The sequence below is a fragment of the Jaculus jaculus genome, chromosome 1, assembly GCF_020740685.1.
Source record: "Jaculus jaculus isolate mJacJac1 chromosome 1, mJacJac1.mat.Y.cur, whole genome shotgun sequence".
Classification (NCBI taxonomy): domain Eukaryota; kingdom Metazoa; phylum Chordata; class Mammalia; order Rodentia; family Dipodidae; genus Jaculus; species Jaculus jaculus.
The window spans coordinates 98,569,577-98,582,399 of record NC_059102.1 but is presented as its reverse complement, the minus strand read 5'-3'; the positions used below and the strand labels follow the sequence as shown (position 1 = coordinate 98,582,399).

General features: G+C 37.0%; 1 pseudogene; it reads right to left on the bottom strand.

Moving 5' to 3' along the window:
• Nucleotides 1-2,574: 2,574 nt before the first annotated feature.
• On the bottom strand, nucleotides 2,575-4,206 carry LOC101596803 (annotated as a pseudogene).
• Nucleotides 4,207-12,823: the final 8,617 nt, after the last annotated feature.

The following is a 12,823-nucleotide window of genomic DNA, read 5'->3' as shown; positions in this document are numbered from 1 at the left end:
CGTGTTCAGTATCAGGGATGTATCCCTCCGATGGAGTGAGCTTTCAGTCCAATTAGAGAGAGATTAGTTTCCCCCATAACAGACATGCCACTATTGTACCCATTGGATCATTTGGCCAATTTTAAGGCTTTCAGTGTCCACTATTGAATATCTCTACTGGTGATTTTCTCTCTTCCATTGAGCTGTATGCAGCATAGCTTTTTCCAGCTTTCTGTCAGCTGGTCTACATGGAGGAGGTTTTCAGCTCAGCTCCAGCAGGATTTCTCAGTGACCTTGCAGCCCAAGTGTACCGAGTCTTTAGCAATAGGGTCTTACAATCTATCCCTGCTGGGAAATCAAGAGCCTCAGCAATGGCCTATAATGTTGTAGGGGCATTAGTGACCTCCCTTGCCAACAACTCACTGCAAGGTATCCCATCCCTGGCACTGAAAATTTTCTAGTAACAATCTATGGGTTCTGGGTGTTCTATTGTTCAAAAAGGTAGATTTCCTTATGACTTATTCATACTCTCTTATATTTTGATTAGTCTTCCCCCCACCTTTCCTTTAACTTCAGTCCTGGCTTAAAATTGCAGAGGAGCATGATCTTATATGGGTTATTTTCCTTTTTCTTTCTTTCTTTCTTTCTTTCTTTCTTTCTTTCTTTCTTTCTTTCTTTCTTTTTTTTTTATTAAGGACATACTTAGTATGGATACATCATGCATTGGTACCATCTTTTTCCTTCTTTCTGCCCCATTCCACTAGAGGTCCTCCTCAGTGAGGTTGCAGGCATTTTCCATGGACTTATGGGTTATGTGTTATAAGAGCAGCAGTCAGTTATGGGGTGGGGGGTGGTAATGCCTCTGGGTATGACATCCAACCTGTGGCTCTTAAAATCTTTCCACCTTCTTTTCTGCAAAATTCACTGAGCTGTGGTGGGTGTATTTTAAGTCTACTTCAATGATGAGCTCTTAGGAACATCTGAATCTCTGCTATGGTAGATGTTGAGTGTCTTCAGCATCTGTCTGTTTCACCCTGGTATTGATTATCAGGTTTACCATGGAAGCAGCCCTTGTACTCATCTCCCCAATTCTTCTGTAGTTTCAGCTGGGGTTTGACTAAAGTGCAAGGGGTAGTTTATCTCCTTGGGTCTTGCTATCTTCTGAAAAAGAAAAGCAGATTCTTTAGTGGAGAGTGTAGTCAGCATAGGGTAAGTTGGATAAGCATTATTAATTTAGGGAGAGTTTGATGGATGTAGCCCCTCTTTTAGCCAAGAACTAGTGGGAGTTTGCCATTGAAGAGCATAATCTTTGTCTCTATAGGATTTTGACCTGGTTCCCAGTTCTAGATATGGGTTCCTTTTCACTGCATGGATCTCTTAGAAAATCTGAGAATGACTGGTTACCCACCAAGGCTGTAATTTTCATGGATGATTTGACAAGCTGTAATATAATCTTAGATGCTACCTATGAACACCATTTAAGAATCACCATATCAATCAGACAGTGGGTACAGTGTAACTTATGAAACAGAACAATACTGCATCAGTTTAAGACTAAGTCACTAGCAGTGGGCCCAGATAATCTCTCCGTTCCTGGTACCTCAAAATTACAAGATCCCTGTGCTCAATGACCTTGGCTGAGACAGGAGATACCATGCCATTTTATCTAAACAACAGGGTAAAACACACCCTGTCTACTTCTGACACCAACAGATTAGAATTGGGATATACACTGGACTGGCTTTAAAGCTGACTAAAGAGCATTTCAAATTCACTAAAGAAAACAATTCTTTTTTTTTTTTTTTTTTTTTTTTTTGGTGTTTTGAGGTAGGGTCTCACTCTGTCTCAGGCTGACCTGGATATAACTGCATAGTCTCAGGGTGGCCTCAAACTCACAGTGATCCTCCTACCTCTGCCTTCTGAGTGCTGGGATTAAAGGCATGTGCCACCACGCCCGGCAAGAAAACAATTGTTTAAAAAAATATGTTTTGTCAGTATTAACCTGCTTAAATTTTGAATGGGTTGCCACCAGTGATAAACAGAATACTCAGTACCTGGTATAGAAAATAATAAATAAGATTTTCCTCCTGTCAGTAAAATGCTTATGTGCAAAATTCAAATTTTATTTACAAACTAGTTAAGAAAACGTTATAGCAGTAAGGCTAGTATCTCAACTCCTATGAAAGTGATGATGCTCAATCCTGTGGGAATGAGAGTAACCTCAGGTTAAAGCTCTGATGACCAGTGAGTGCTGGGATGAAGTCATGGGCAGCCAGCATGCTTGCAAAAGCCAGCAATGATACAGTCTTCTCTAAGAATCCAAGTAGCTTTGTTTCAAGTAAGTTTTCCTTTCAAGGTGACACAACGAGCACTAGTGAGCAGGATTGGTTCCGAGGGAGCGACACGGCTTTACAGGTGCCATCAATGAACTTTAATGGCAATGCATGATGTAATGCAATTCACGTTAGCGGCTTTTTATTAACAAGTTGAAAACAACAGCAAAAATACACCTCCCATCTTTGCTGAGTTCACTTAGAAATCAGCATCATCAAAGATAAAAGAATTATCTGTTGGGCTTGACATCACCCCCATCCTCTAACACTTGCCTACTCTCTTCACAAAGGAGTTAGTCTTTCTGTTCACTGAAATATTCTCCATGAATTCAAATGGGTTTTCTTTTTCTAAAATATATTTTATTTTTATTTATTTGTGTGTGTGTGTGTGTGTGTGTGTGTGTGTGTGAGAGAGAGAGAGAGAGAGAGAGAGAGGATGGGCCAGAGTGGGTTTTCTAGTCTGAAAATCTTGTTGAAACCCAGCTCCAGGGCTGAAGAGATTGCTTAGTGGTTAAAACACTTGCCTGCAAAGCCAAAGTACCCAGCTTTGATTCCCCAGGACCCACATAAAACAGATGCACAAGGTGGTAAATGAATTTGAAGTTTGTTTGCAGGGGCTAGAGGCCCTGCACTCCCTTTCTCTTATCTGCCTCTTTTTCCCTCCCCATCCTTTCTCCCTGTGTTATAAATAAATAAATAATAATAATAAAGCCAGGTCCAGCATAAGCCTGTCTGCTATGATTTCAATGTACTACTTCATCAACATGCAACTCATTCCAATGAGCTTCACAGGCAAGGCCTCTGTGTGGAACCCCTGTTCTATACTGACAGCGTTGGTAGTTATTTCCTTGACTCCATGCTCTCATGGTTTGTGTGCCAAGTGCTTGAATATCTGACAGGCAAAATCACAGTTGTAAACCCTCATCTTGGCTAATAAGCTCATTGGAAAATGTGAGGCAGGGGCATCAATCTCCATTTCTTGAGCCAGAATATTGATGCAAAGGAACTAGAAAAGAAGATTCATTCCACAGCAGGAAAAGCTACAGTACATTCTGCATAGGTAGCCTCTTTGTCCCCATTCCAATGCAAGGTCCAGTCTGCCTTCTTCACATAGGCATTGTTGCAATAGTATTGAAGAGGAATTCCCTTTCTTTGGAATCTTTAGTATAAGTTTCAATAAGGAGACTGTACATCTCAGAATGTATGTTTTCCATGGCCATTTAGAGCCCATAGAAACTGTGGGGCTCTGTAATTTGAACTTCTTTTAAAAAAAAATTTTTTTTTAATTTATTTATTTGAGAGCGACAGACACAGAGAGAAAGACAGATAGAGGGAGAGAGAGAGAATGGGCGCGCCAGGGCTTCCAGCCTCTGCAAACTAACTCCAGACGCGTGCGCCCCCTTGTGCATCTGGCTAACGTGGGACCTGGGGAACCGAGCCTTGAACCGGGGTCCTTAGGCTTCACAGGCAAGCGCTCAACCGCTACACCATCTCTCCAGCCCAATTTGAATTTCTTGGCTAAATCACTCCACCAATTTTTCATTTACTATGCCATCACTCACAGCAAAGAAAGAATATAAAGAATATAAAGTATCTCTCCTTTGGCTTCAGGGCTTCCCAGTGCTGAATGTCTTTGGAAGGATCCACCTCCTCAGCTGTGGCAAAAGCAGGCCTCTGCTTTATTGTAGATCTGCCAGATGTCATAGTATTTCACTGGGAGTATAAAAAAGCAGCCGGGGTGGGGGTGGGGAGTTCTTGCAGTGATGGTTTTTCCTAAATATTGGAGGTGGCGCTTCTGGAAGATCCTCCTCAGGGTCTTGTTGGCTAGGACGTGGCTCCCACTAAGGGCTGGACTGAATTGCCTGAGCTGCAACTGCTGTGGCTCCCACAACATCTGGAACCCGAGGCACTGGCCTTTTTTTTTTTTTTATTTTTGTATGCTGTAGATGTGCACTGATAACTGGAAGAAATCAAGTATCCTTCCCCAGAAAAATGTGACAGTATAAAAATCCATTTTATAATCTATTCCCACAAAATTTTTGAATGTAATTTCAGAACTAGGAAGTCATTGAAAATATGTCTATGGATTTCATGATATAAATCACACAACTGAACAACATGAATTGCAAGATATTACATATACAAAAGAAAAAGTACATTTGTTTTGCATTATACTTTGTGTAATACTGCAGAAAATATTTCACCTGCTTTTTAAGACTTTTGGGAAATTGTTAAATATATAAGCATTCTAGAATTATTTGCAATTGATGTAATATACAGAAGAATCTAAAAATTTTTGTCATTACTTAATATTTCATTCATTTGATAGTCAAGCTCGAGAGAGACAGAAAGAAAGAAGCAGAGAGAGATAGAAAGAGAAAGAGAGAGTGTATGAGCATGCCAAGTCCTCATCCCATTGTAAATGAACTCCAGACATATGCATCTGGCTTTGTGTAGGTACTGGGGAATCACACCCTAGCCATCGTGCTTTGCAAGCAAGTGCCTTTAACTGCTGAGTCATCTCTCCAACTCAGTTGCTAAATTTTTAAAACTTGATCTTACTTCAAAACATAAACCCAATAACAAAGCACTGCAAGACAAAAATAATGCAAAAACCTTGTTCCTCAAAACATCTAGCACCTGTCAAACTAAAAAACATTTACAATGGAATTTTATCAGCATTAAATTACTTATAACGGTATATAAATCTCTATATAAGTTTCTTAATATTAAGGGTGCAGAAATTTAATATCAACATTACAATGAAGAATCATCTACATCTATTTTCCCACAAAGATATAAATTAAATTTAGTTTAGGTATTGTCATCATGAGAACAAGTAGCGGCCACTTCCTCTATTATTTAAGACTCCAAGATATGATAAAGTTGCAGGTTCAAATATATATGAAATCTATGTTTGGAATTTAACTTTACATTTTGAGATGATATGAGTTCTGGAGAACACAGGATAAATTTCAATTACTTTATTGTTGAAAATACCTTTTATAACTCATACATTTAAATGTAAAATATGATATATTTTAATAAGAAAGAGGCCAAAATATTTCCTCTAAGGACATATTCATAGCTCCTACCTGAATGAGAATGGTCTTATGAATTTGGGAAATATGTGGACTGTGGATATTTTGAAGTCTACATCTTGGTCCCACCAGGACTTCAAGCTAGATTTCTTACCAAAGGAAGTGCTAAATTCAGATCATTGAGGTGGTACTAGACCCATAATGCAAGGGATTTGTGCTTCCTTGTGTATCCATATTTTTTTTTCTGGTTCACTTACTCTCTCTTCAAAATCTCTTACAGATAGATGTAACTGCATGCCCTGCTCACTGTAGCACTATTTTGTCTTTTGTTAGCCAGGTGCATTACACATTTCCAATACATTTTTAGCTTATAAAATATACCTCTGTTCAACACTTACAGTAATTTTCGCTAAAACGTAAGACAAATAGTTTATTACCACTCCCAGAAGATCTCTGAGCAGCCCATAAATGTGGGTGTATAATGACGAATAGGAAAACAACATTGACAGCCCCTGAGATGACATATGGTACTAATTGTTACCAGTAGTAGCAGCAGCACTGGTCTTTAGAGGCTTGCACGAATACCATGCACGCCACAAACTATCTGTCTGTTTTTGCCATATGTGTATAGAATTATGGTGCAGTGTATGGTGAAGTATGTATATGGGGTATATATGTATAGGATATGCATTTGGCTGAAGCCCATGGGTATGCAGGCCCATGTCCATGCTTGCACAGGCCACAGAAGAATGTCAGGTGTTTTCCTCTTTTGCCTACCCATATATTTAAGTGAGACAGACTGTATCACTAAATCTCTGATGTTCTTTTCGGTCAGACAGACTGGCCTGCAAATCCCACTTTCTATAGGACTGGGGTTGTAGTTACATGTGATTATACCCAGATGTATTTTGCACATAGTAGGAAACAGAACTAAGAATAAATGTGGCCATCTCTGGCCCTCACACTTTCCCTGCAAGTGCTCTTATGTTCTGAGCCATCTTGCCAGATTAGAAGCCATACTTTGAAAACAATAGTGTGGCCTTACCTTTCACTTCAAGTAGATTATAATAACCGTGTCACTAATATACTAATCCTTGATCTTATGCCATTTATTCATTAATTATGTTCATGGATATAACTTTAGCTTTACATAATCAGAAGAAAGGAAAACCTAATCAAGTGGCAACATCATAATGTTGCAGTATTCTGGTTCTAGGGAAGGATTAAATTCTATATAGATGGAGGAGATACCAGACTCATGGATATTATAATTTGTATCTTTCTTTAAGTTAACAAATAATTGAGAACACAGACTCTGAGAAAGGTAAAGAATGAAGTATTAAATTTATTTTATGTAGAGTTAGATTGCAGAGGCAATACTAACAGGAAGGCCCAAGCCAAAAAGAGATTCTCCTCTTTCCCAGCCAAATTGGGAATGGGGAGGAGAGATGGAGAAAGTCTCCCACACATAGGAAAAAGTCTGGGCACACACAAATACACACCTAGAAAGCAAATAATGAAAGGGCAAGGCAAAAGATCCTCTTCACACAAGGGGACAGGAAAGACTAAGGGAGAGATTCAGAGCTTTAAGAAATGTCAAAAAGCAAGAACATGGCTAAAACAAAGCAGGACAGCACACAGACAAAAAGAAGTGCCCCCCCCCACCACCACTGTCTCAACCTGACTAAAGATAAAAGGACACCAAGAGACTTATACATGTGTAGATCCAGATGAAGGAGAAATAGCCAATGAAGTTTATACATGTGATTTAGTCACCTTCACATGGATGAAGCATCCAATTAGGATAAGCCTTATCATCAAAATTGGTTGTATAAGGGAGACATCTGATTAGGTTGAGTTACTGGCCAGCTGGGGCTGAAGAGATGGCTCAGTGGTTAAGGCACTTACTTCAAAGTCTAACTACCTGGGTTTGATTCCCAGTACCCACATAGAGCCAGATACACATAGTGATGCATACATCTGGAGTTTGTTTATGGTGGCTGGAGGCCCTGGCATGCCCATTCTCTCGATCTGTCTCTCTTTTATCTCTCTATGCTTTCAAATAAATAAATAAAAATGTATTTAAACAAAAACAAAGAGGCCAGCTGACTCAGGAGGGGCCAGCACACATGTGTGTTAAGCTGAGGAAGAAGCATGAAGCTGGTACTGAGGGACTGCTTGCAGCTGTCTTGGATGAAGCTGAATCACATGTGGGTTCTAGTCCTGCCAGGGAAGGCAAGGTGGCATCATCTACTTGGGTCTCTGTCCTTGGCTGACTGCCTATAACAATAGCTGTTCTGTTCTTATTCTCCTTCAGTAGTGCACACCCTCTTTAGGGAAGTAATACTGAGGAGAAAGTGTTTGATTTTAAATGGTAAATGATATTTACCATTCAGAATTTTGTGAAAATGAAGGCTGGTTTTAAGGTCACAGAAATCCTTCTATCTCTACATCTCAAATTCTGGGATTAAAAGCATGTACCACCATGTCTGTCCATTTTGTAATTTAATAGGACCATTTTACAAGAAGGTAAACAAGGGCTGGAGTGATGGCTTAGCAGTTAAGGCATTTGCCTGCAAAGCCTAAGGATCCTACTTCTACTCTCCAGGACCCAGGTAATCCAGATGAACAAAGGCTCACATGCATCTGGAGTTCATTTGCAGTGGCTGGTGGCCCTAGCATGCCCATTCTCTCCCTATCTCTCTCTCTCTCTCTCCTTCCCTCTTTCTCTCTCTCAAATAAATAAATAAATAAATATATTTTTAAAAAGAAGTTAAACAAGCAGAAGAAGAGAAAGACTGAAAACTGGCATTTTATGAAAAATCATATGTAACATTTTATTTCCTCTAGATAATTTCTATACCATACTTCTAGCATGTTTCTAATAAGTATTATTATGTGAAATCAAATCTCCACACAGATTGAACAGCATATTGAGGGGTCCCTATGGACTCACTACTGGTCAAGACAATGGAGTGAAAGAAATAAACAATGTAGATTTGTCTGTGGCATCAAGATATAAATCAATACTATGTAAAATTTATATAATAAATTCATTTAACCAATTAAATTATTTCAATAGTATGGTGGATGTAAACATTTTGAATATGATACCCAGGGGAGGTAATCTGTAGTATGGACATAAAAAGCCTCTTGAAAGACATAAAATGTGAAATGCAGAATTGAGAAGAGGAAACTGCAGGACTTAGTAGCTTTTAAAATACACACACACAAACACACATAATATTTTCCTTAATATCCAAGAATGCTAGCAAGGCTAGAACTCCAGGTAGCATCTTGAAAGGGGAGAGGCTGAAAAGTCAGAAGACAATGGAGCCTGATGATAGATGTTGTAGCTTAGGACACCAACCTCAGATTTTGTTCTAAGCATTAGAGAATATCATAACAGAATGATGGCGAAAAGAGGCATCTGTGAATTTACCTTATTCATGATGTTTTAAAACTTTTATTTAAAGGGAATAGATATAAACATAGTTTATATGCAAGAATATGTTGAAGCAAAAATAGACATAAGTAGGAGTTAGGGAGATGCTCAGTGGTTGGGTGCTTGCTATGCAAGCTAAGGGGCCTGAGAGAGCCTGAAACTACCTGAGTTTGATTCCCTAGCACCCACATAAATACCTGATGTGGACATGAGTATCCATAATACCAGTCTTGTGAGAGAGAGTTGTAGAGGGCAAATAAAAGTAATTCACTGGGGCTTACTGAACAACAACAATTTAAAAAAAAAAAGTGTAATTGAGAAATGGAAGTTCTGGGTTAAGTGAGAGTCTCCATCTCAAGGAACAGATGGGAGAAGGTGATTTCCTCTAGCCTCCACCTGCAAGGCGCTATTACAATGCAAATCACATATACAACAAAAATGGAAAACCCGGTTCCATTTAAAAAAACAATCTTCTGGGCCTGGAAAGATTGCTTAGTGGTTAATATGTTTGCCTACAAAGACTAAGGACTCATGTTTGACTCTCCAGACCCCATTAGAGCCAGACGCAAGTGCAAAAGGTTGCACATACACACAAGGGGGTGCATGCATCTGGATTTCAATTGCAATGGCCAGAGGCCCTGGTGCACCCATTCTCTCTCTCTCTCACTTAATAAAAAAGGCCAGTCTGTAGTGCTTACCTCACAACAAAAAGAGAGAGAGAGAGAGAGAGAGAAAGAAAGAAAAGAAAGAGAGAGAGAAAGAGAGAAAGAATGGAAGGAAGGAAGGAAGGAAGGAAGAAACCTCCTGGATGTAAATGCACAGACTGAAATAAACACAGTAATAGTGAAGCACCAAGAATAAATGCAATTGGAAATGAAGTGAACTTAACAGATGTGTGCAAAATATTCCAGAAAAAGAGTATAGAATACACATTCATCTCAGATGTTTATGGAATATGCTTTAATATAGAGGATACTGTAGGATAAAAGCAACCTTTAAAAATACAAAATGCTGAAATCATTTCTCCATTTTATATGATCACAATGGTATAACACTAAAAAATGAAATGCAAAAAAAAAGACAAAAATGAAAATTTCCTGGAATCATGGAGACTGAATAACAAACTACTGAATGATGAATAACAGCTGAAGAGATCATGATGGAAATTTAACAATTTGTAGAACTCAATGATAATAAAACAACATAACAACAAAATTAGTTCTAACAGAGGTGTTTATAGTTACAAAAGTTTTCACCAAAATATTACAGAGAGCTCAAGCAATTAACTCAATGATGTAACCCTAGGATCTTGGGGAAAAAGAATAAGCCAATCACAAAATCAGTAGATGCAAAGAAGCAATAAATATTATGGCAGAGATCAATGAAATGTAAATTAAAAGAACAATACTAAAAGTCAATTAAACAAGTGATTTTTGAACACATAAATATTGACAAACATTTAGCCAAACTGACCAATAAAACAGGAAAATGAGATCTAAACTAATAAAATGAAGGCAAAAGCAAAAATATTACAACAGACACCAATAAAATTCAGAAAATTATTAAGGAAAAACTTCAAAAATCTCTATACTAAAAATTAGAAAATCTACAAGAAATAGATACATTTCTAGGAAAATGTGATCTACCTAGATAAAATCAAATGGATATAAACATATTAAGTAGCCCTAAACTAAAAAATGGAATAGAGACATTAATGAAAATGTCTTTCATGCACAGGAGTGATGGCGTAGCAGTTAAGGCATTTGTCTGCAAAGCCAAATCACCCGGGTTTGATTTCCCCAGGACCCACATTAGCCAAATGCACAGGAGGGTGCATATGTCTAGAGTTTGTTTGCAGTAGCTGGAAGCCCTGGCATGTCCATTCTTTCTCTCTTTCTCTCTCTCTCCCCCTCTTTCTGTCAAATAAATAAATAAAAATATTAAAAAAAATGTCTTACAACTTTAAAATGTGTAGGCTATAATGGAGTCATTGCTGAATTCTATCCAACTATAAAGAAAAACGAAAAAAAAAAAACCACTTGTGTTCTTCATATAATTCCATGAAATTTAAAGGGAAAAAATACCAAAATGTATTTTATAAAGCCAAAATTGCTCTTATATCTAAGCCCAATAAAGACACAGAAACAACAACAAAAAAAAAAAAAAAAAAAAAAAGGAAGGAAGGAAGGAAGGAACTCTAGGCCAATCTTCCTGAACATGCAAAAATTCTTAATATATACTGACAAACAAAATTCTATAACATGTTATCCAAAATGATGAAATTGATTTAATTCAATGTATAGAAAAAGCATTCAATACATGCAAATCAATAAGTAAGATATATCACTCGAGTAAAAGACAAATAAATACTTGATCATCAAAATATATGCCAAAAATACATTTGACAAAGTCCAACATCTCCTCATAAAAATGTTTAAGAAATGATGACTGAAAATATCATATCTCAACATAATAAAGGCTACATATAACAAATATATCCAACATATAAAATGGGGAAAAACTCAGGTAGGAAGGGATCTTAGGGTAATGCAATGGAGGCGAAGAACAAATTAGAACAAAATATAATACATTTGTATGAAAATGTCATAATGAAACACATTACTTTGTAGGATAATTTAGAAAATAAACTTTAAAATTAATTAATTAATACTTTTGACCAATTCAAGGTCATGATATTTTCACCTACATTACTATGGAAGCTTCAGTATTTGAGCTCTTTCATGTACATATATATGTTTGGGTTCATTTTTGTGTATTAGGTTATGGATGAGTGTTCTTGTAATTGTGCTATTCTTTTGAAGATACTACCTAATGCATCTTTGCTAAAATTCAACAAACCAAATATATAAATATTTTATTGTAATTTGTCATCCCATTACATATATGCCTATCCTTATTCTACTATTATACTTTTGAGATTGATATTATGTATAGTAACACTCCAACTTTGTTCTCTTACAATTTTTCCACATCCTTTTAAAAGTCAGCTCATCATTTATTCCAAAAAAAAAAATGTTCCTTGGAAATTATACAAATTAAATTCTTATCTTTAGTTTGTTGAGAGGAATAGAGTTCTATGATAACTTTCATGAAGTTCATGAATATAAATATTTATAAGATATTTTATATTCTTAGTAATTTTTTTCAGTTACATTTGAACACATTGAACACAGTATGTCATTCTTTGCTCAATAACTTCCCTAGTATATATGACTAGATTCCCATCAAACCTGAGAAAAATTGAGGCTTCTCATCTATTTTTTTATTTTATTTTTTTGAGGCATAGTCTTACAGTAGCCAAGGCTAACCTGGAATTCACTCTGTAGCCCAGATGGACTATGATCTCACAAGAAACATCCTACCTTAGCCTCCAGAGTGTGGGATCGTACTTGTGAGCCATCATGCCTTACTTCTCACCAAGTCCATGTGTTCACATGTATTCCAAAGTCATAGGGTTTGGATGCCTTGGCTCTGCTTTCATCTACCACCCTGGTGTCTAATTTCTTATCAACTTCATCTACTTAGAAAATTTATCAAGCTTCATAATTTTACTTCATTTCTTAAACCTCCTGATAAAACATAGCTACTTCAAGTAACCACTGATTTTGCAAAGTAAGATACAAGTGAGGTGGCATAAATTGTGATTCTATTTATTTGCTACTGAGATTATCACATTGAGTAATTGTGTTTATTAATAGGTATGTCCCTCTCTCAAAGACCTGTTTCCCTCATTGACTACCATTTTGAGAGTTCTGGGGAAGCAATAAAAACAACTCACCTCACTATAGGCCATTGCTGTTGTCATCTATTTTTATTAATAAATTTTGTTCAGTTTGTGTGGTGTCTTGGTTCCATTTCAAAAAACAGATTTTATTGACAATTTTGTCAAGTTCTTACATTATTTGTAAAAGGTTTCTAAAAATCTTTTTGTAACCTCATGCTGAAACACAAAACTACTTTTGGCTTTATGAAAAATAAAGTCTACTAAAGGTTGGGTGAATTAC